We start from the raw sequence: 23136 nt of genomic DNA, 5'->3' as shown, positions 1-23136 counted from the left end.
AAGGTGCTAAAATAAATGTCTCATGAATACACAAATTGAAAGGAATGAAAAATTCTTTGAAATCTCCAGACAAAAATTTTTTAACTCTTATAAATATCTCGCGGTCGTCACTTAGATTAAAACTATCGGTGTTTTTATAAATATAATACTACAAAAAAATACACAAAATAAAAAAAAAAACCTTTTATCAGCTAAAACTCAAATGTATTTTAAGTTATTTTAAACATTTCTTTATTCGAGCGTATCTAATTAAATTTTAACACCATATTTTCTTAAAAAATATTTTTTATCAAAATAAAGATTAAAATATATTTAAAACAAGATAAAACGACAATTCATCAGATCTTTTTTGCAAAAGTTTTTTTTTCGCGTAAAATATAATTAGAATTGTCTGTGGGATAAAAAAAAAAACTCATCTCAGTGATGTATTTTACTCGAGTTGCGTTTGCTTCTAATTAAAATGTTTAAAATTCAATTACATCAGTACTAGAACTAATACAGTTTTGGACTGATCAAACGCTGTTGTAGAGTAAAATGAAAATAAAAATAAAACTGAAGTTACGAAAAAAAAAGACTAAAAAAGACGGAAAGGGACCCAGAATCAGACGCTGCGTTTTCATGGGAAGTGCTACAAATGTGCTATCTTTTATACAATAAGGGCATAAAAAAGTAAAAAAAAATGGTACCTCAGGCCGAGAAACTGGGCCTATTGTGGGGCGGTAGGCTTTGCTAATCCTCATTAAAACACCCTCTCAATTAATTTACACCTTCCTTTATGTTTTTTTTTTCCATCGTAACCCTAAGCGATGGGCAGATGGTGTCGTTTCTTTTAATTAATTTACTATTTTATAGCTGCACTATTCTTTTGCGGTTTCTCTTTTACATCAAAATTAATCATTATATGAGGATAAAAACTTGTTTTTAGTTTAGGTATTTTCTAACATTATTTTTTTATACATTTTTTTTATTTTATCGTTTCGCGAAATGGAGGAAAAAACATTTTTGTTTCCAGATTTTATTTAAAAAAATATATTTATTTCTCCGTTTTTTATCATAATAGTTGAAATAAGTATGTGTTTTTAAATATAGAGTTTATTTATTTAGATTACTATTTCGTCTAGAGTGGGTATTGTTAGTGATAAATGCTTTTTTCTTTTAATTTTAACTTTTATAAAACTTAATTTTAAATCGAATTAACTTCTTTTAAGTATTTTTTGCTACTTTTACTCTTAATTAACTTCTAATTTAAGATAGTTAATTAACAACAGTAATATGAAAAATTTAGGACATTGAAATTAATATGAACAATGACATCATCAATTATTAATATTGACATCAAAATTAAAATTAAATAAGAAATAATTTAGGAAATGGTGAGTGTTTTTTTTTTACTTCATCTTCATAAATTTTAATTGGCCATTATTAATTGCCTGTAATTACTTCCAATAAAAAAAAACCTTAATTATTAAATATAAAAGGAAAGATTGATATAAAATTTACATTAAAATAAACATCGCAATAAGTAAAATTTATGAATAGTGATATAAAAATTAAAATGTTACGGGTATTTTTCAACGCTAAATTATAAATTAACATTTCATGAATACGATAAATAATTTTCTTTGCTCTCGATTTCATTTAAAATTATATGTATTTCTCTGTTTTAATTATATTGGAAGTTAACACTTGTTCATAACTATAAAAGTCATAACTAGCCGACAACCCGTTCTTCAAGGGGTGAATAAAAAAGAAAGTAATAATCAATAAATCATTACTGATGAACAACATTACGAAATCCATTACGAAACTAAAAGGCATATGCCAGCACAAATAATAAAGCTTATGAAATTCAACTATTTATTTATTTATTACTATTTTTTGCCTTTCCTGGTGTCTTTGTAAAATTAAGCAAAACACGTTTTTTATAGTTCATCCCAATAGAATAAAGATTAACTATATCAGTATCATTTGATATGATGTTACTCGCTCCCAACTCATGATAATCAAAATTTACTACTATCAAGTTTTAATGGGACCGCCCTATAAGCGGATGTGAAGTCGAATTCTTGTCCACAGATGGCGCCACTGGAAAATAAGAACAATCGCACCCCCTCTGCCTTAATAGCCGACGGCAACAACAACCAATATCAAGTAATTTTTTCCGATGCTTATACTTTGCGAAGGGTTCGAACGCAACATGCTAATTTTCACAGTATATGTATTAAAATTGTGCAGTTTTAATAGTTACCAAATATATTACCAAATATAATAAATAATATTACCACAGTAATGCTTTGTACCTATGTTAGTATGTTTGGTACCTATTACATACCTGCAACATTTGAGGAATTCTTTAAATTCCTTTTCTTTAAATATTCAGAAACAGTCGTAAAAAAGTTCTTTTAATTCTCATTCATTGAAATATTAATACACTATTTTTACAGTTACAAGAAAAAATATTTTCTGTAACTACAGGAAATATTCGTAGTAGAATTTCGTATTAAAACTATAATAGCACATAATAGTAGTAGTCAGTATTACCAAAATTAATTAAGCGTCATCTGCTATGGCGCTTTTCTATGGTTCCTCTAAATGAATAAATCCATTTTCTCAATTAAATTTGTCTTTTAGTACATTTTATAGCCGTCGTTCAAGAACCGATCCAATTTTGGATTTACTCCTACTAATGTTCAAACCCGTAGCCTTGTAATTTCGATCCCAATCCAGAGTACAAGGGAACTCCTGGATCAAGTTGTGGGTGACATTTGCTTTCGTGGTGGACTTTTTGATGGAACTTGCGCATTTGCGTTACATGGAAAGGAAAACCATGAAAACCTCCTACGGTTAGCCTGATGGCAAGGGGACTCTAACCCATGACTCGTTTACCACTGAGCATGTTTTATGTCAGCACTGTGGTTGGTACGAGCCGGGCGAGGAATTCGTATTGACCAGACATCGATGGGATTCGAAACCGGTTCACCTCATTGGAAGGCGAACGCTCTACCATTGAGTCATCATGGCTCGCTTTTTAGTACATAGTTTAGTATTTTTATTTTAATTAATGCATATTACCAAAAATACCTAAGCACCACAGGCATCAATAATAGTTAGTGAATTTGTAATAAGTCCCCTGAAATAAGTAAGGACCCTTTCTCGATTAATTTGTTATTTTATTTTAATTTCAATTATTAACTATTCTCATAGCATTTTTAAATTTTTTCGGAAAATTAGAAGACGGTATTTTTAAATTTTTTCTGAACCTAAATTTCTCGAAAATCCATTTATTTTCTTGACGTATACATTACTTTATAAGGTAACAGCTTTCAATAAAATTTTTTCGTATTTTTGGAGTACTTTATTTAAAAAAATCCATCGGTATATTATGGTATCAGAAGTTCTTAACCAGGAAGAGAAGGGTTATTTTTTTTATTTCTTGTTTTTTCTTGATATTTTTTTATCAGCAAATTATTTTCATTGTGTTACTAGAAATTTTAAACATTTAAAGAAAGAACACCATAAAGTTTTCGAAACTTTTGAGATTTGAGACGATATTATATCGCAACAGGCGTACGAAAATCGATAGTATATATTTACAAATTTTGATCTCAATAAAATCTCATAAAGTGTTTTTAAATTTTATATAAACAATTACGGATTTCTTTCTTTCCATTTTTGTTCAAGTTTTTACAATAAAGTTTTTTTTTATTTGAAAAAGAAAAACACTGCTATATTAAAATTTTTTAGTCTAAATAAAGCACTGATATAGTCCTTTTATTTTTATTTGATTTATTAAAAGTTAAAACTTATTTGGTGTGCTAATATTTAAACAATTTTAAAAAGATTTCCTCATTAAAGGGGAAACTATTTATGTTAGTAAACTTTTAAGAGAAACGGATAAAATTTCCGTATTATTTTGCTTATGAACTGTATAGTTTATAACATTTGGTTTATTTTATAGATATTATTTTGTTTGAAATAATTCATTTTATCAACTAATGTATAGTGCGCATAAAAAGCACATCCTTAATAAATTTTGATCTCATGATCTGATTCCCATGTACTAGGACTCAATTCTAACGGTTCACGTGGATGATCTCAATTCTAATTGTGTATAAAAATTTTTTAATTCGCTTAAAAAGTGAAATATGCAAAAAATAAAATTGAGACTAATGGGTCCTGATTTTGAACAGCTTTCCTACCTAAACTATTTGAACCATATTCTCCAAATTGCAGCTACCCCGTATTTTAAGGGCCAAACCCGTTGAAAAAAGGGACATATTTATTCAGAGAAAGTACGTTTTTGTGTCTGATTTCATAACTTCAAACATCACCTGATCTAACTAATTAACATATTTCAGCTCACTACCGTGAATCATTACGATTAAGTCTTAGTACGTGAAAACCCGATCATCAGATCAAAAGTTATTCAGGGCGCACCATTTTTCCTTTATTTTTAATTTTTGGGCAATGTACAGCGGGGCGTGAAATAAAAAACGGACCAACCGAAATGACTTTTGATCTAATGATCTTAATGGTTCGAAAGAGTGACCTCAAATATACTAACTAATTAGAGCAGACTATATTTTAAGTCACGAAATCAGACACAAAAACGTACTTTCTCTGAATAAACAAGACTTTTTTTCCAACGAATTCTGACCCTCAAAATATAGGGGGTAGCCGCAATCTGGGAAATATGGTCCCCATACTTTGGTAAGGTGAGCGATTCAAAGTTTGGACCCTTTAATGATAATTTTACTTTTTACGTATTCCACCATATCCCGAGAACTTTTTAAGCGAATTGAAAAATGTTTGCACACAATTATAAAATTCGTTTATCCCAGGATCCAAGGACCATTCGTTTATCCATGGAAAATATAACTTTTAGTAGCTATTTATTACTTTCTATTATTTTATTTAATAATGGTCGAAAAGCTTTTGAATTATACGGTACGGAACTTTTTACCTCATTTTAAAGAATGTAATTTTAAATGACGCGATTCAAAATTTGAAAAAAATCAGTCTAATAGTTCCTAATAAATCAAATTTTCAATATGCAACTTCTTTGAAAATTTATTTTCCCATTAACTATTCGATTGATTTCGCTCACATATCGTATTGCCATGTAAATTCACATATTTTAAAATGATGTAAATATTTACATACCCTTACCAAATTGTTTTTACCATTATTAAATAAAAGATAATAAATATTTACTAAAATTTATTTCCTGCTTTCCTGTATCTTTAGATTAACAAAATTTACAATTGTTTTTAAAAATTTCTTCAATTTGCTTAAAAAGTCCTCAAGATATAGCAAAAATCCTTCGAAGAAAAAGTTCTGTTTATTCAGAGAAAGTACGCTTTTGTGTCTGATTTCATGATCTAAAATATTGTTTGTAATAATTAATTAGCATATACGAGGTCAACCACTCAAACCTTTAAGATTGAGCTCTAAAACTTGAAAATCCGATCCTTAAATCAAAAGTTATTCTTAGAAGTCCGTTTTTTTTCTTTTGCTCACTGTGCATTTATCTTCAAAAATGCGAAATAGGATGAAATTGAGAATACATATTTTACGTATTATGCGATACTAAAACCTATTCTGAAAAATCTATCTATATATCTATCTAAATCTATCCGTTTAACTCTCTATGCAAAGTTTTTTAAGATAAATTTTATTCCATTTTGAAGTAAATGATAATTTATAATATAATTACCTTTTAAAGGTTTTATTAATTTAACTTAATGCTACTTCGTTAAAAGATATTAAAATCAAATTTTCAGATATCTCTAATCTTTACAAAAATAGCACAAATTTTTTTTTCTTTAAGCAGCCGATTAAAAAGAAGAATCTTATCACATAGAACTAATACGATCCTTTCTGTATATTCATTAAGAGCTCTTCGTTCTCTTTGTTAAACAAGAATTTAAAATACAAAAAGTAAAAAGCAAATTTTAGATTAAGAAATCCCTTAAAAACATTTACGCATTAAATTTTATAAAGAACATTTTTACTTAGAAAAAGAATACTTAGAACAAAGTTTCTAAGACGAAACTTCAACCTTTCTTAATTCCAAATGACAGTTACAAATGATAAACAACAATATTTTCTTTATTTATTTTACTTAAATACTATTTCTTAAGAAGATATTCAAAATAAATTTGTATTTGAGTAAAAAAACGTCACGGAATTTAGACGAAACGGTTGTATATATTTATGATCCGATTAACAAAATCTACTTTTTTAATACCACATTGAACTAAAATGAGCTTTTTTGTACATGCATTAAAACTATTTCATTAAGTAAGACCCAAAAATACAAAAAGCAGAAAACAAATTTCTGTTTTATCTCGTCAATATACAATTTTGTGAATAAATATTAATAGAAAGTGTTATGTGTTTCTGTATAGAAAGAACCCAGAAAAACATTTACGTTACATATTTTATCAAGAGGGTTTTACCTTGAACAAAAACTAAAGTTCAACTTTTCTTAATACTAAATGACAGTTACACGATCATAACCTATTATAATTTCTTCATATTTATTTTTATCATTACTTCAATACTATTTCTTAAGAAGATATTTAAAATAAATTTGCATCTGATCCAGAGCCTTTCAAAATTAGCACAAGTTGACAGTTTTAAGAGCCGATTAACAGTAAAAGTTTTACGTAGTATGATGATCCATTGTGCACACACTTTTAATGTTTATCACCGTTTTCGTGAACAGACCGTTGTTTACATTCACTTTTGTATTTTACACACTTGATTTAATTCGAAATCGAAAGAGCTATATAAGTATCGAATTCTTAGACTTTTTTTCTTCTTTTTCATGATTGTTATGGATTACCTGTGGTGAAGGGATAGTAACTGCTTAATCTTTTTTGTCTGATTGACTTTTTTGTTCTTGATCGTCGAGAGGAATTATTGAATCGGGGCCATACTTGTAACACACTTGCTATTATCCCTACACCAAACAAACACTTTGGTCCACTTTTCACCTCCCTTCAACTGACAAGGCTCAACACCAAATATTTAATCTCACAAGATGAGAGGTTCATCCAAAGACCTCTCATCGTTTTCAGGTCAAAATACTGAACTTCCTTTTTCGGACATTTTTTTCCACGGATGTTCATTGAACATTTTAAAATGTCTTTTCCATCGCGATTGATCTTAAGAGTGAACCTTAAAAAGGACTTCTCTTATTTTTGATGTTCTTTTTTGTTGTGTCGGCTATGCATATACAGCATAACTAATATACCAGTAAAAATATTAAAGTATGATGAAAATATTAGTTAAAACATACTTTTAATTACATTCTAATTAAAAAAGTTCCTTTCGCTTCAAATCTTAAAAAATAATTTTAAATTTTTAAAAATTTGATCGCGATTAATAATAATTTTAAGGAGCAAATGTGACGTAAATTTATTAAAAAAATATATGTTTGCATAGATTAAAAATGAAAGAATTTTAAATTTCCAGAAATTTTTTATAAACGTTCTATTTTCAAACAATTTGGTGTTAAATGTTAATTAATAATTAATTTGCTGCTTAATGTTGAATTCATTTCAAGTAACATTTGTTGTAAACATTACTTAAAAAAAATTATTTTTAAAAGCAATTGTTGCGCAATAGTGATATTTTTGTTGACATTTGATTAATTATTTAATTAGTTAATATCTTTCTAAGTTTCTGTTATTTTGTAATGAAACTTTGCATGTAAAGTACCTTGAATATCTTCAGTTCACACATAAATAATTATATTTCTTTCATCAATGCATTTAATAAAATATAAAAAATAAGTAAGGTTTCTTTTTGGTTCTGGGGCTTTAAAGGGTCCACTGTCCCCTTAAAGGGGTGTGGTCTAAATGATTAAATAAAGAGGTCCTGCATGCACTTCAGATACTTTTTCTTAACCCTTTGTGGTTTGAATTAATTCTGAACTGTATGAAAACGGTGCATGAATTTTTAAAAAAAATCATTCACCGTTTTCATACAGTTTAGAATTAATTTTTGTTTGAAGCAGAATAATGAAAAAGCTCGGTAATTTTTATCAAAGCGATTATAATTATCGAGCAGTAGTGATTTTGGCAAAATTAACAATGAAATATAGTCTTATTATATGTGATAAAATTTGGTTGATGTGGTAAACATCGTTAATTCTAATCACGTAACCTAAAGAAAAAAAAACTCTCTTTGATTAAATTTACTTCTTAGTTTTGTATTTTTTAATAATGTGTGATAATGAGAACTATAATTTCTAAAATCAGAACGGCAAACCGTTACCATAAGAACAGAAAATTTAACTGATGAATGGCTTAAATACCGTTTATTTTTATTTTATTAACAAAAATTATGTTTTTTTTTAACCAGAAATATTATGACCATACAATACGGTAATTTAACCATATTTTTTTCTCTGTCGCCTCTCCTGAGGAGGAGGCTTAGCGGCTTAGGGGCAAACATTTTCCCGTATACCTTTAAATTTGCGGGGGGTTGGGTATTTTTGTATAAGGCTTTGAGTAAGGTTGAGGGCCAAACAGGTGACTGGAATTAAGACTGGAAATGTAAAATGCTTTGACTGCTAAGAGTGGATATACAACCGAAAAATATATAAACTTCCTATAATTTCTGTGCTGTTATACAGTTTAAGAAATAAAAACAAAAATATGTAAAATTTAAAAATTTAAGATTAGATGTTTTGAGTTTTTTTTAGCAAGAAAATGAAGTTTTAGTAGTAACGATGTTTTATGTATTTTCATTACTATTATGTAAAGTTTTATTTGTCTTCAGATCTCTTGTTTTCGTGCATTAAAATTGTAAAAAAAAATTCAAAACAGTTTCTTTCCATTTAAATAAAATTAAAAGTGCATTTTAAGAAATTTTCAAGGGTCGTCGGTATTATTTTGTTAAATTCGCCTTCATTTATTTATGCTAAAATTAACTGAATTTTCATTTTTCCTCTCAGTTCGAATATTTTTATAGAATAAAATAAAAAAGTATTTCAAGAAATTTAGAAAGGACAGGTAATATTTTTTTTTTAACTGAACAATCTTTCGTAAACAAAAAACTGTTTATATTAGTTTATATAAAAGCATTACCGTAAATTATTACTTTTGTTGTCAGTTTATATGAATGTTAAAATGTATTTAAAGATCGAGCAAGGTGATTGGGATAAATCTTAAAGCTAAAATAAGTAGCTAAAGGTTTATCACTGAAATAGATAATTCCATTGTATCTGAAGTGTTTATAAAAACTGCAGTTTATTTTATGATAATGACACATGTGGAGTTAGCATTTGAACTATGATTAAACACTAGAAATTCTAAACCATGATAAGTTCTACAATCTATGTCCTCAGTCTTGTAATAACGATTCCATTTCTATATTTTTGATAAGAAAGTATATTTACATTAAAAGTACTTAAGAAAGCATTGTATTTAAAATAAAGATAAACTTCTTAAATGTTTTTATCACCTTAACGGAATGAAGAAAAAAATTAAATGAAGATTCAAAATCGAACTTTAACAAATTAATTTCCTTAAAAAAGTTTAAACGATGCGTATTTTTTAAAGTTTCATGCTTATAGTTACAAATTATTCCAAATGTTAACAAATTATAAATTTATAACGAAATATATATTTTCAACTTTAATGTTTATAGTTACAAACTATTTGAAATTACTAACAAATTATAAATATCAATTTTTATTCTTTTTGTGTTTGCAGTCTCCTGATTTCCCTTGATGTGCTGTGCAAAAAAAAAAGAAAAAAAAAAAAAAAAGGGCGAATACTATTAATGATTTTTGATCTAGTTTTCCCGTGTCAGGAATCATTCTTAATTGCTCTAATCCTAAATAAGCTCTTTAATTAGTGCAGGCGATATTTTAAGGTACAACAGAAAGAATTATCTCCAAATAAATATTCAATTGTTTTTTGAAAGATTCAGGTTTTTGTCCCTCAAAATATGGGAAATAGCTGCAATAGAAAAATTATGGCTCCAATAGTTTGGATAGGAAATCGGTCGAAAGTTCAAACTTCTTGTTGTTAACTTCACTTTTGAGCACTGTGAGTAGAACAAACCGTAAAAGGATCAGTTTATAAATTAGTGAATGTAATACAAACTATATTCCTTGCTTGAAGTTAGATTACTTTTGTTTTCTTCTTATTTATTGTAGAATTTAAAAATCACAGACTTTAAAGGAAAACTAGATAGAATCAAATATTTGAGAGCAGAGGTAAATAATTGCAATAATGTATGTCAAAAAATTCATAAACGAATTAGAAATGCAAAACTGAATTTATAACTAAGATATTAATGTGCAAAAACTCTCGAAAGATAAGTACCAACATATGTATCAGGGACATGGGCCTTAACTGCACAAGATAAAGAGTATTTGTAATTTTCACATATTGTATTTTTTTTAAAGGAAATTTGGTGTAATTTTTTAAAGGAAAATAATAAGAAGTATTCTAGAAATTCAAGGCGATAAATACTGGAGAACAAGCACATTTTGTAACTGTAAAAAATATTTGAAGAACCTAATGTTTTTAAATTGACTAAGATGCAGAAACTCGAATGGAGTAGTCATGTAGCCTAAAGGAAGTGTATGTTTTTGCCGAAATCAAATGGGAGAAACCTTAAAAAAATACTCCATCAAAGGCGGATGGATTGTTTGCAAAGGGATCTTGGCAGATTGAAAATAAAAAAATATCAGAAAATATATTTCATTGTGCAACTCATTAGTTGCTATTAGCCACAATCAACAATTAGCATGAAAATATAGTTGCTATTGTCATCACGAACGTTTGGAGAAAACTTCTAGAAAAGATCAGAGTCCACCGGGTGGTCTAGACTTCGTGGAAGGAAGCTGTTTTATGATAATTAAAAATTTATGAAATATCAGGAAAAAAATCACTTTTTTAATGATAATTATTTCCGGTTTGTCAGAAGATAAAGTAAATCAGGAAAACGTCTCGAGGTTAACTCTACGGCAGTAAAAAAATGAGAATTGTTTTTTTTAAAAAAAGTCCGGTTCTTATAAAAGATCTCGATCCAATCTGGTTTTTGAGCCTATTTCAGTCAATTGAAAACTTACAGAATTTGTTGCATTTTACGATACACTTAGGAGTGGGTGAATCATTTGTGTCCCCAAATAAATTGCATTTTGGAACGCTTTTCTGCAATAGCTGAGTGACTTGTTCATAGTGTGTATTTATATTTTCTTTTTTTTACTAGCATAACCTCATCTAATTGAACCAATAATAGATATTTTTACTATCATACATCTCTTCAAATTATGTAGTGTTACCAATAATTTTTTATTTATTTATTTGTGTTAAAATGTATGAAATGTCCCCGCGAATGTATTCAGATATGATTATGAATTTTTAATTTCATGTTAGCCATAGCCAAGCTTTTACACTTGCAGAGTGATGTATTTATAACACGTGTGCTTAAAGCGTGAATAATTTTTTTCCTAGAAGATACTCATATAAATGAAACAATAATGGATATTTCTATAACTACACGCCTCTCCAAAGACATGGTAATTTTAGAAACACGCATGTTGTTGTCAGTTTCGAAATTTATGAAACGCTTAAATGTGTCAACTTCCGATTTCATGTTAGCCAACTTCCTGCTTTTGCTGTTCATATTAAAATTTAAAAAAAAAAAGCGTTTTACTTTACGATACTCATCTGAATTAAACAATAATGTATGATTTTTTTGCTACGTAGTAACTCCAAATACGTAGTAACGTTAGGCACTCATATTTTTGTTTGTGTTGAAAGTTCTTAAAAAAGCTTAAATGTGTCAATTTCTAATTTCAGGTTACTTAAGTATCGCTAATTTCATATCAGAAATTACTATCAATTCTTTGTGTGACGCATACGCATATCTCTTATGGTCATTTATTTCTATATCAAACTAGAAATTAGCATCAAGAGTTTGAATGGAAATTGATGGAAAAAATTTCTTCTATCATAAAACTCATTAAGATTCTTTTTAAGGACACTGCATTGATATTGAGTTATATTTAATACAAATTTGGATTGTATTAAAAAAATAACGCAATACATAACAATTAAAAACAGAACAACAAATAGTTGGTTACCATGTGGAATATTCCTTAACAACACAAAATATTAAGCACGAACTTGATACTCATGACTAAAGTTCTAATTTTGAAAAGAATGAAATAGAAACAAATAGTCTGTTGTTAAATTAAATGATTGGCTCAATTATTTTATGAATTGTAATAACCTGACATAAAAAGAGACACAGAGGGGTCAATGATTTCTTTTGTTGGGTAATGTGTGATAATGATACTTAAAATGGAATTGTAGTTAATTTCATTTTGTTATTTGTTTAAAAAAGAAGATAAGATTATATTAACTTTGATAAGGAGTTCAATTATCGCAATTAGGATTTGATCACACAAATGGAATTTATGTTGCGATGTGATACAATGTCTTAAAGGGAAAAGGAAAAGTAGGAGACACTTTTTTAGAAAAATTTAAGATAGAGCTAAATTAACTGATTTTTGATGATTTAAATTGATTATGTAATGAAAAATAACTGCGTAAATGCTAATATGCAATAACGCTTATAACAATATATGGATTTCAATATTTTTTGCTGATTCGAAAAATCACTGTTTTTATTGCCTATACTATTTTTTTTTCTACAAAAAATTGTGCTTGCACATTAGTTCTTTGAATTTGAAATGCACCTCTCAGTGAAAAATTTATGATAAACATTTTTGTTTCAGGGAATTTATGTATTGATTGTGTAGAGACAAAACACGTTAAGATTTTCTTTTTGGTTACACTAGTTTAAACAAAGTTTGAAACAGTTTCGACAGTCTAGGGTTGGAAAAAATTATAAACATTTTTAGAAACAGAACCAATTAGTTTCCTATATTTCTTACAATAAATTCTAAAATAAACTTTGTAGACTAAAAGTGGATGCCTTAAAAATAAATATGAAATTTTCAGATCAGAATGTTTAAATGTCTTATAAATTTTGCAATTCAAGTTCCTAAGCGAAATCAATAACGCTCTTTTTGCATTTAAAAAAAAAATTAAGAATATTTAATTCTTTCAAGTGCCCCTCTGGTCCCTTAATTCCCAGTCCGATCCTTAGTGTGACCAAAAATGTCTAATCGTTATTCATGAGCTCAGCAAATATGGTTCAATTCCTCTGTCACTTCTTGTTGCCTCTCCCCTTATTCACACCTTCAGCAAACGGTAGGTGAATTGCAATTTTCCGACGATCCCAACCCTCCAAAAGAAACCCCGAGGTTGTTGCGATAACCGATTTACCGGACTCCGCATCTCTTTTATCCGGGGTGAGTGTTGGCGGAAGAATTTCTATTGGATGCAAGTCAAGCGTGCCAACGCCAACCGCAATGTCAACAAAGGGTTGGCTTCATTCTAGAGGCTGAGTTTTTGTTCTTTTTTTGTGCAATTTTTTTGTGTATACTTTTGGTATATTGATGGTGAAAAAAACTGCCTGAAGTGATACAGTGTTTGTTTACCTGTTAAACATATTGTTTTGCCCCTAACTGACGTAACTACTGTGGAAAAAAAAAGAAATTTTTTCGGTAGTATAAAAATCTAGCTGAGGGACTCGATTTGTTTGGTATGAGGCGAAAACTCGTTATGTTTTTACAGTAATACTTGTAAAAAAATAGAAAAGCTGCAATAATAAATAAATAAATAGTGTGTGAAGTTTATGGTAAAAGAATAAAAAAGACAGCCTTAAGTTATGCATTGTTTGTTTACTTGTAAAACATATTGCTTTGTCATTAATTGATATAACTAATAGAGAAAAAAATAATTTTTTAACAGTTTTAAACTGAAATGAGTAATGGCAAGATTCAGATCCAATTTGTTTCCTGTGAATCAAATTTATCATATATATATTTTTTTGTTAATAGTTATTGAAAAATAGCAAAAAATGTCAAGAGATTTTTTTCTTAAAAGCAGTATCAAATAGTGGAAAAAATTACCTGTAGAGATATATTATTTGTTGACCTGTTAAACATATTGCTGTTTGTGCAAACTGACGTAAATGTTAGCTTTTTCTTAGGTATTAAATTCAAATGAGAAATAGTAAGATTTAGACTTGCCTTGATTGTTGTTAAGAAAATCTATCTATTAGATTAACTGCTTAAGAGAACAGCCGGAGAAACTTTTCGTCACAAATTCTCTATCATCTGTTGTTGTTGTTGTTGTCGTACACCATTAAGACAAGAGGGTGCGATTGTTCTTGTTTTCCAGTGGCTCCATCTATGGCCAAGAATTTTGTTTCTGCACACCTATACCTCACACCCGTTTATAGGGGGGACCCATTCATACATCCATTTATTCATAAACAGATCGTAATTTTGACCTAAACCAGCGAATGATCAATCTCCAATTTAGTTCCCCCAGAGGTATAATTTGTTATGGGAACATGGAGGACATTGTGACTGGACAGATTTATCGTACGCCAGCCACCATTTACTACCCCAGGAGTCCTTGGCCGGCTGGATTCAAATTCCCCTTTTCACGAACGTTAGTCCAGCGCCTTACCAACCATGCTATCCTGGACCTTCTCTTTCACCTCCATTACTAATTTAAAATTTGAAAGTGAAAAAAATGATTCCAGGTAATCCTGGAGTAAGCCTTGAAGTTTCAATTGCTGAAAAAAAAATTCAAAATATCAAAATGCAATCAAATTATTGGAAGAGAACTTCTCCATTGCTTAATCCTAAGTTATCTTTAATTTATTTTGAATTTGATGTTTTTCAGAAAATTCTCTTCAGTGTTTGTAATTTCATGAATTACTCTAGAAATGTTTGCACTCTCTTTTTCAATACTTTAAATTTTAAATTAGCTATGGAGGTAAAAGTTAATTTGAAACGAAAAGTTTATCCCGTAGTATGGTGCCCTCTTAACTTGGACGTTTAAACTACACTATCTCTTGCGAATTTATAGAGAAATAGTACAAGTGCATAAGCAACTATGGATACTTTTTGATTAGTCGCCAAATAGTGTATTCCTCCGACACTAAAAATGTCTTACTACTTTTTTATTTTTTTAAACACTGCACAAAAAACTACTCAAAATATAAAATAAAATATAGAAAAAGTAAAAAATAAATAAATAAATAACTTAGTTGAATTTTTATGAGCCTTTAGTTTAAAAAAAAAAACTAAACTGTTTAACTGGAAAAAAAAGTTGCGTTTTGCCTTAGAATTTTGTTAAATTGTAAACTTCAAAAATAACTCTTGACCGAAAATGAAATGTGCATTTGGATAGAAAACACAGAGTGTCTGTATAACCATTTGATTTCTTGACCTTTTTTTTGTTTAAATTAACTATGAATTTATGACAAAGAAAAATAGTATCCCAGAAGGAAAGAATGATAGTGAGAGATAATCGGGAAATTTTTCTTGGGATAAATCCTAATCGGTAAACATAAGAGGCTTTTGTTGGTTTTCGTAGTGAAATAGCGTTATGGCAGATCGTTTATAACACTAATGAAAAAAGTACAAATGCTTTAGCTTACATTTCACTACAATTTTATGTCTTTTGATTAACTTGTGCTACAAACAGTAAAATATTTCTTCGTAAAATATACAAATTTCCTTAAAAATCCTTTTCGATCTTGATGTTTCGGCCATTGCAGGATATCTGCAAAGAAGTTTTCATAATTACCCGATCAGCAGTGTTTTTATCTTTGAAGATACTTAATTTTTAGAGCATTTATCCATATTTTAGGCCTGTAGAAGGGAAATGTTTCTGGAGTTTTTTTAATGTTATCAAAATAAAATATGGTGTGTAAACCATATAATCGTTTATAAAATTTTGCTATGTTTGTGTGTTTACAATGAAAAACAAATTTTAATACTCGATAGAGAGAAGCGAAATTGAGTGAGAGTTTATTTTGAAAAACAGACTGATATAAACAAGTCACATACCTTTTTACAACGTGAAAACAAAACGTTACAGAGTCAATTTTGAAATAAGTCTGAGATAAACGCATTTCTAAATTTATAAATCAGTTGAATTTGTCCAAAGAATAATAAAAACCAATTAATAAAACAATTTAAAAATTAAATGTTTATAGTGGTGAATGATTTATAAACACAAATATTCCACACTCTCCTATGCATAAAATATGAAAATGTTGCAAATAGTATTAGTTTAAGTACATTTGAGAGGGTTTAAATTTAAATATTACTTATTTTTTATTGTTAATTTTAATGAAAAACGACAGAAACTCTTATTAGCGTAGGTTTTTTTCCCCATTATGGAAACAAAAATTAAGCAAAAGAACTAAACATATTTAAAATAAATTATAGGCTAACATTGTTACGCTTCAATTTTGCTAAGAAAGAGACATTAATTCAAAAATTTTAATTTTCTTAAAAAAATTATTAGTTTATTGCATAGAGTAAATTAATTTATAGTTTATAATTCTTTAATAAAACGATGATTTGATATTGAAAAGAACTGCTCCTCCTTTAACGGCTTTCTTTTATACCCTGAGAAAAAAAGTATCTACAAAACTATCAGATTATGGTAAAATTTACCATTTTTTTGGATCGATGATAGCACCAGAAAGCTCTGCAATTTTTGCTAATGGTTTTGGTAAATTAAATCATGAAATATTGTTTTATAATCTGTGATAAATTTGGTAAATGTGGTAAAAATTCTGTAATTTTATCATGATACCTTAGAGTATGGCGTAAAAAGTATTATTAAATTTACTCTTCAGTTTCGAATTTTTTACTGAATGTGTGGAAATAAGAACTGTAATTTTAAGAACCAGAATTTCCATTAAACCGTTACCATAAGAACGTAAAATTTACCAATTGAATGGTTTAAATACCGTTTATTTTGGTTTCATTAACCATATGTATATATATATATTTTTTTTTTCTTTCTTTTTTCTCTCCAGAAATGTATTACAGTACAGTAATTATATCAGAATATTTTTTCCGTGTTTATTTAAACAAACCTCAAAGACTTAAACAAACCCAATAAATCTCAGTAATCTTTTTCTTAGTTTTTTTTATTTAAAAAAGCACAATGTCCTCATAAAGCGATATTCTGATATTTTAAAATACTATCCCTACTTTAGAGGTTTGCCTTCATTAGATAAACATGCTGCAGTGACCAACCAATATGCATAAGTTATCATTTTTGTTGTTTATTTTTTGCTAATTTATGACCCACTTTAATTTTATAACCCTGAAGACGTTTTATTATTTAAAGTTGCCTGTCCGTATCCGATGTGTATTTAAGATCAACTTTTTCAGAATTCTCAGTGATTACTCGATCGGTTTTTTTAACTTTGCTATCTTATTTAAATACGTATTTTCTATGTTACTGCGTATTTTTCATAAGAATATTATATGCCTACTTTTATACTTACTTATAAGTTTTTCAATCCAAGTTGGTGATTTTCGGTTTTATTTAAAGGCAAAATTTATTTTTTGTTATGTTGCGGGTTTACTTGCATTACAATAAATAAATTTACCTTTAAATAACGGCCATTTTATAGATAAACGTATAAAAATAATTTTAAAAAACTCATACCTAAAGATAAACCCTTTTTAATAACCTTTAATAACCCCTTTTTATCTAATTTAAATGTTTTAAAAACGATCGGGACCAAATGTTCAGTTGATAAACTTTTTTGTTCTCAGGGCACCCACGAACTACGATGAAGTAAATAAAACATTCAGTTCTTTCATAAATGAAATTTAGAAATTTTCTGGAAATTGGTGTGCATTTAAAAAAAAAACAGTGCCATTTTTTTAAAGAAATACAAAATTCTGGTGAAAAAACTTACTTCAATAAGTTATTTTTCCCTTCCTAGCGCACAAACTTTTCTCCCACCGTTAAACAATACATAGTTGAGACAAAAAAAAAATGTTATCTTTTCCAAGAAACCGAACTACTTTTATCTTGGTTCGTAAATGGCCCCAATTCTGACATTTTCCACGAAAAAAACTCTTTTGTACAACCGGCCTCTCTGTTTTAATTAGAGTCATTCGTTTGAAATTTATATGGGTTGTGATGATGAACAGTTTTTTTCGTACCACTACCGGCTCCAAAAGCAAGGGAGACGACATACAACATAAATTTATTTTCAACACAACAAAACGACAGCTTTTTTTATAAATTTTCATATCTCTTACATATTGCCGGAAGGAGCGAAGGTTGTAAGATAGAGTTTTGTAGAAGAGGCCCAGAAAACAGGCCATGTGCCGTACTTGTGGTATCAAATCGTTACATCCTGTCTTTCGCGAGGTAATTATCGTATATCATGCCTACGAGAAATCCAAACATTCCATCTTCCATTAATCTGTCGAAGAGGACATTTGTCTTCAAGAAAAGAAAGTTACGAGCCAATCTGGAGTTGTATGTTTAAAGATTACCGTAGTTGTTGTTGATATTTTCTGGGATAATCCACGGTGGAATCGCTATCGTGTCATAATATTTTGACAGTTTATTTTCTTGCTTCTGTTTGTAATTGTGTCCAAGTGTTTGAATTATATGTTTGTTAATTAATATCTCCTATCGCAGATGAAGTTAGATTAGCCTCGAGAGTCCATAGTGTTTGAAGACTTTTTTCCAATATTAACAGTGACACTTGAAATTAGTTTGAAATTTATGGGAAATTCGTAGAGTAAAATATAATTTTGATACTATAATTAAATAAACCATTGCTGATACTAAATCGGTTGAATGTAAATTCTAAAGTTTAATAAGATGAACTTGAGTCTGAAATGGCTGCCGTAAATACAATGCCAATGTTGTCAGTATTTTCCATTGCATTTCTATAAACAAATTTTCTATACCGAAGAAATTTTTATCAGAAATCTAAATGTATAAAAATTACTATGACATAGTTTGGAGAAGTCACATAAAAAGTTTTTAACTCATGTACAATATGCAAGAATATAAAACATGACAATGGAATAAAATCAAATTTTTAGAATCCTTCTGAAAATTTGAATATTTTAAAACTATCAGGTCATTTTTATTGAAAGCGTGTTGGGTAACTCAGCAGTTTGAGAGATAAAATGAAAAATTCAGTGGGAATTTAGAAATCAAAAACTATATTTGTCCAATAAAAAAAAAAGAAAGACGATTTTTTCGATTATTGTTGGGCAACTAACACTTTTGGTGGTTTAACAATTTACCTACGACAAACTTCAAACTTCTGGATTGCAGGATAAAAGTTAAAACTTTGACCATAAATTATATGACCATTCTTGATCGTGAGCATAAATTTTACGGTTTATAAGCTACGAACATTTTTTTGGACTGTAGTGGAATTCAGGATATTTAGAATGGATTAACGTTCCATTGCTAAATTCGAACTGATGGTCTCTAGATCAAAATCAGTTAAAATTTGTCTTGACCATATTGTTTTGGCGAATGGGCTAACTGATCTCTTCTAGTTGCTGTTTCTGGAAAATTATAATATTAGGGTTGCCTGTTTTGCATACTTTCCTTTATTCATGTCGAGTTTTTATTTATGAACATAGAAAAGGGAAATTTCTTTTAAAAATCTCCTTTTTTTTTACAGCTTTTCAAACTTTATAATTTTTTTCTTCGAGATAAGCATTAATACTTATTATTATAAATTATGTTTGTATCATTTCAATATTCTTTTTATATTTTCCTAAAACGCTCCTAGCTTATGTAATTTAAATAAAATAAACCTTTGCAAAGAAATTTAGAATGGGAACTTAGAAAAAGGAAATTTCTCTTAAAAACCTCATTTTACAGCTCTTCTTTTCTTTTTTATTTTTTTATCAAGATAAGAATGAATACTTATTATTCTAAATTTTGCTATCTTGCATCATTTGAATAACTATTTTTTTATACTTCGTATTTTCCTGAGACGCTCCTTGCGTATGTAATTTAAATAAAATTAGCCTATGCAAAGGAACCTAAAAAAGGGAATTTTTTTAAAAATCTCATTTCTTTACAGCACTTCTAATTTTTTTTTTATCGAGAAGTTGCTTATTATTCTAAATTCGGTTGTCTTTTATCGTTTGAATAACTTTTTTTTTTCTATTTCATGTTTTCCTAAAATGCTTCTCGTTTATATAATTTAAATAAAATTAACCCATGCAAAGGAGCTTAGGATGCTTAACCTAAAAATATTTCCGATTTCTCCTCAGTTTTTATTGAAACTGCACCAGCAATATTCAGCTTTAATCTTTATTACAATTTTTAGTTTAATCCTTACTGAAGGATTTATTTTCAAATTTTATCTCCTCAAATAAACTTTCAGCAAGTTTATCAGACGGCGAAAAATAACCGGCGGAATTTAAACAGCCAGTGAAAAAAAAAAAAAAAGCAATATTTTCGCCAAATTGGCAATCAATGGTCCTACGAAGAGTAGCAGGTGTGAAGATCAGTCTAACTCTGTCCCAATTCACAGTGATGAACCACAGCCAATATCGTCGAACGACCCCCATAAAAAAAACCTTTTCATATGCCCTCTTCTCAGTGTTGAACCCGAATCCCTCCCCATCAGAAAATTCACTAGTGTGATGATGAAATCGACCAATGAAAATATTTATCTTTGAAAGAACAGGATAAGTGCTAGAACCGGAAAACGAATTATAATGTATTATAAAAAAAGAGGGAATGGAACAAAATGAGGGGAGGACCAATTTTTTTTTTACTTATTTTTTTCAACGTACACTTATCCTGAGGGCTATTACAGACACTACACATTTCCCTCGATTGGTGTGTGTAAAACCGTTCACCCCTCCTCTTACAAAAACATTTGATTCTGAAACCTTTTAATACTTAGTTTGGGATTGCTGGGATTATTGGAATAAGTCACGGTTGAATCTTTGTCCCATTTTTTGCATTAATTTGTCAAAAAAGGTTTTTAAATAGATAAACATCATTGGTGAAGTATTTCAACTGAAATAAAAGTGATCAAAATACATATAAAATTTTTTTATTTTTTTACTTCGAAATTGTTTCTTAAAATGTGTTGCTTTTTTTAAAATTGTAAATATGGTTCTTGCAGTAATATCACTCTTGTATAGAGCAATGTTGTGATAAAAGTTTGAGATTTTGTACTCGTGAATAATACACCTGCACTCGTTCTGCTTCAAGATGTTTGAGAAAATACGAAATAAAGATTATCACACGTTATTAACATTTTTAAATCTTGAAAATTTTAATTATTTATTAATCTACCATAATATAAAAGGTTTATTATTTATATTAAATTACGATGCTAAGATATAAATAATACACCTCTTATTTATATTAGTATTAATCTTTGCATAATGAAAAGTGAGCCAAAAATATGGACTACCCATGATAACTTTTTATCTAATAATCGGATTTTCACGTTTTAGGCTTGAAAATCTTTGGCTTGAGAAAATGATCTCAAACATACAATAAGTGCAGACGATATTTTAAGCTTCGAAATCAGACACAATTTTCTCTGAATAAACATGCATTTTGCTTCGACGGATTTGGATTCCTGAACCCACCCCCCCCCCTCAAAAAAAATAAGGGGGGTAACAGGAATCTTGGAAATACGGTACCAATAATTTGGTCAAGAGAGCGCTATGAAATTTGGACCCCTTAATGATAGTTTTACTTTTTGCGTACTTCGCTATATCTCAAGAGCTTTTTTAGTTGGTTTGAAAACTTTTTACACACAATAAAAAAACTTGTTTATCCAAAGAAAATTCCGTGCAAAAAATAACCTTTAGTAAATATTTATTATTTATTATTTTTTTTTACTTAAGAATGGTCAAAAAAGTTTTGAATTGTAAATCATACATTTTTTTTCATTGTTTTAAGGAATGTAATTTTATATGGCAAAATACATAATTTGATCCTTATCGGTCGAATGGTTTCTAAGAAAAAAATTTCAAAGCAAGCCAGATACCTAAAATTCGATTTCTCAGGAACTATTCGACCGATTTGGCTCAAATTTTGTAATTTGCTGTATAAAATTACATTCTTTAAACCTTGTAATTTAAAATGTCTTTGACCGTTGTTAAATAAAATAATAAATATCAACTAAAATTTATTTTTTTGCATAGAATTATTTTTGGGTATTCTGCTATACAATAAAATATGGATTTATAAAATGCAATAAAATGTGGTAAAATTTGGTAATTTTACCATGTTTTTTTAGAATATAGCATAAATACCATTTGTTAAGATTAGTTTACTAAAGGCGTGGTAATAAAAATTGACCCGAATTCCCAGTAAACCATTACCATATAAACGGTTTAAATACCGTATATTTTGGTTTTATTAACCAGAACATTGGCTTATTTTATCAGAAATGTTCTTGCCATACAATATTATTATTTTCTTACAGTCAATCGGATTTTTTACTGTTCTTGGAAATAATTTTTGTTAATTGAAAATAAGCAAAATCAGAAAACCCTTAACTAATGCCTTATAAAAATATGTTTTTTTAAACTGATTATTTTGAGTTTCGTAACTTTCTGATAAAAATTCTTTATTTTGTGAGGTGACGAATTTTAATTTTCCATTTCCTTAATTTAAAACGATTCAATTAAATTTGTTGCTTTACTCTTTTCAGTTGCACTAAATACATTTTGTTTTATGAACTTAGAAGCATTTCAAAGTTAGCATTAAATTTTTTTTTCTCCGATATGAGTCGACATACCATAAAATTAAAATGAAATATTAAAGTACTAATATGAGAATAGGTATCTAAAATGTTTTCCTAAAATATGTAAAAATATTTATCATTACATTAAGTATTAAACTAAGTTCAAAGGATGGACGAATAAATATTTAAATAGCTATCTATAAGAGACGTACGTTTTACCGTATTTCGTCCAGATTTCAATGCGAGAATCATCCTTCTAAGTTAGATTCAAAGGATTTAGGATAACATAATGGCAAGCCACGTTTTCCAATTTTTCGTAACGTTGTTTTTTCTTTAAAAACATTACACTTTCCTTGTAATTAGTAAGCTGTTTCTCTGTATTGTGCTGCTCTCTAATGAAACTGTTGAAACTTAAAAAGGAGAAAAAAATTCTGGTAAAATTACCATGCTATATAATAATATTTCTGGTAAGAAAAAAAACGAAAGAAAAGT

The 23136-nt window shown here is 28.4% G+C and overlaps 1 protein-coding gene across 1 annotated transcript in view; it reads right to left on the bottom strand.

The window, feature by feature from the left end:
* Positions 1 to 18040, bottom strand: part of Daao2 (D-amino acid oxidase 2) — a 66994-nt gene extending 48954 nt beyond the window's left edge. Inside the window, exon 1 of the mRNA XM_087165771.1 lies at positions 17851 to 18040. The gene's annotated coding sequence lies outside the window, so the exon portion shown is untranslated. The remainder of the gene's footprint in view (positions 1 to 17850) is intronic.
* Between the last annotated feature and the right edge of the window lie 5096 nt (positions 18041 to 23136).

This window comes from Parasteatoda tepidariorum, chromosome 1 (genome assembly GCF_982258835.1).
Source record: "Parasteatoda tepidariorum strain Cologne lab strain chromosome 1, Ptep-v5.0, whole genome shotgun sequence".
NCBI classification, from domain to species: Eukaryota; Metazoa; Arthropoda; class Arachnida; order Araneae; family Theridiidae; genus Parasteatoda; species Parasteatoda tepidariorum.
Note: the sequence above shows the minus strand (reverse complement) of the source record. Positions and strands in the feature narration are given on the sequence as shown.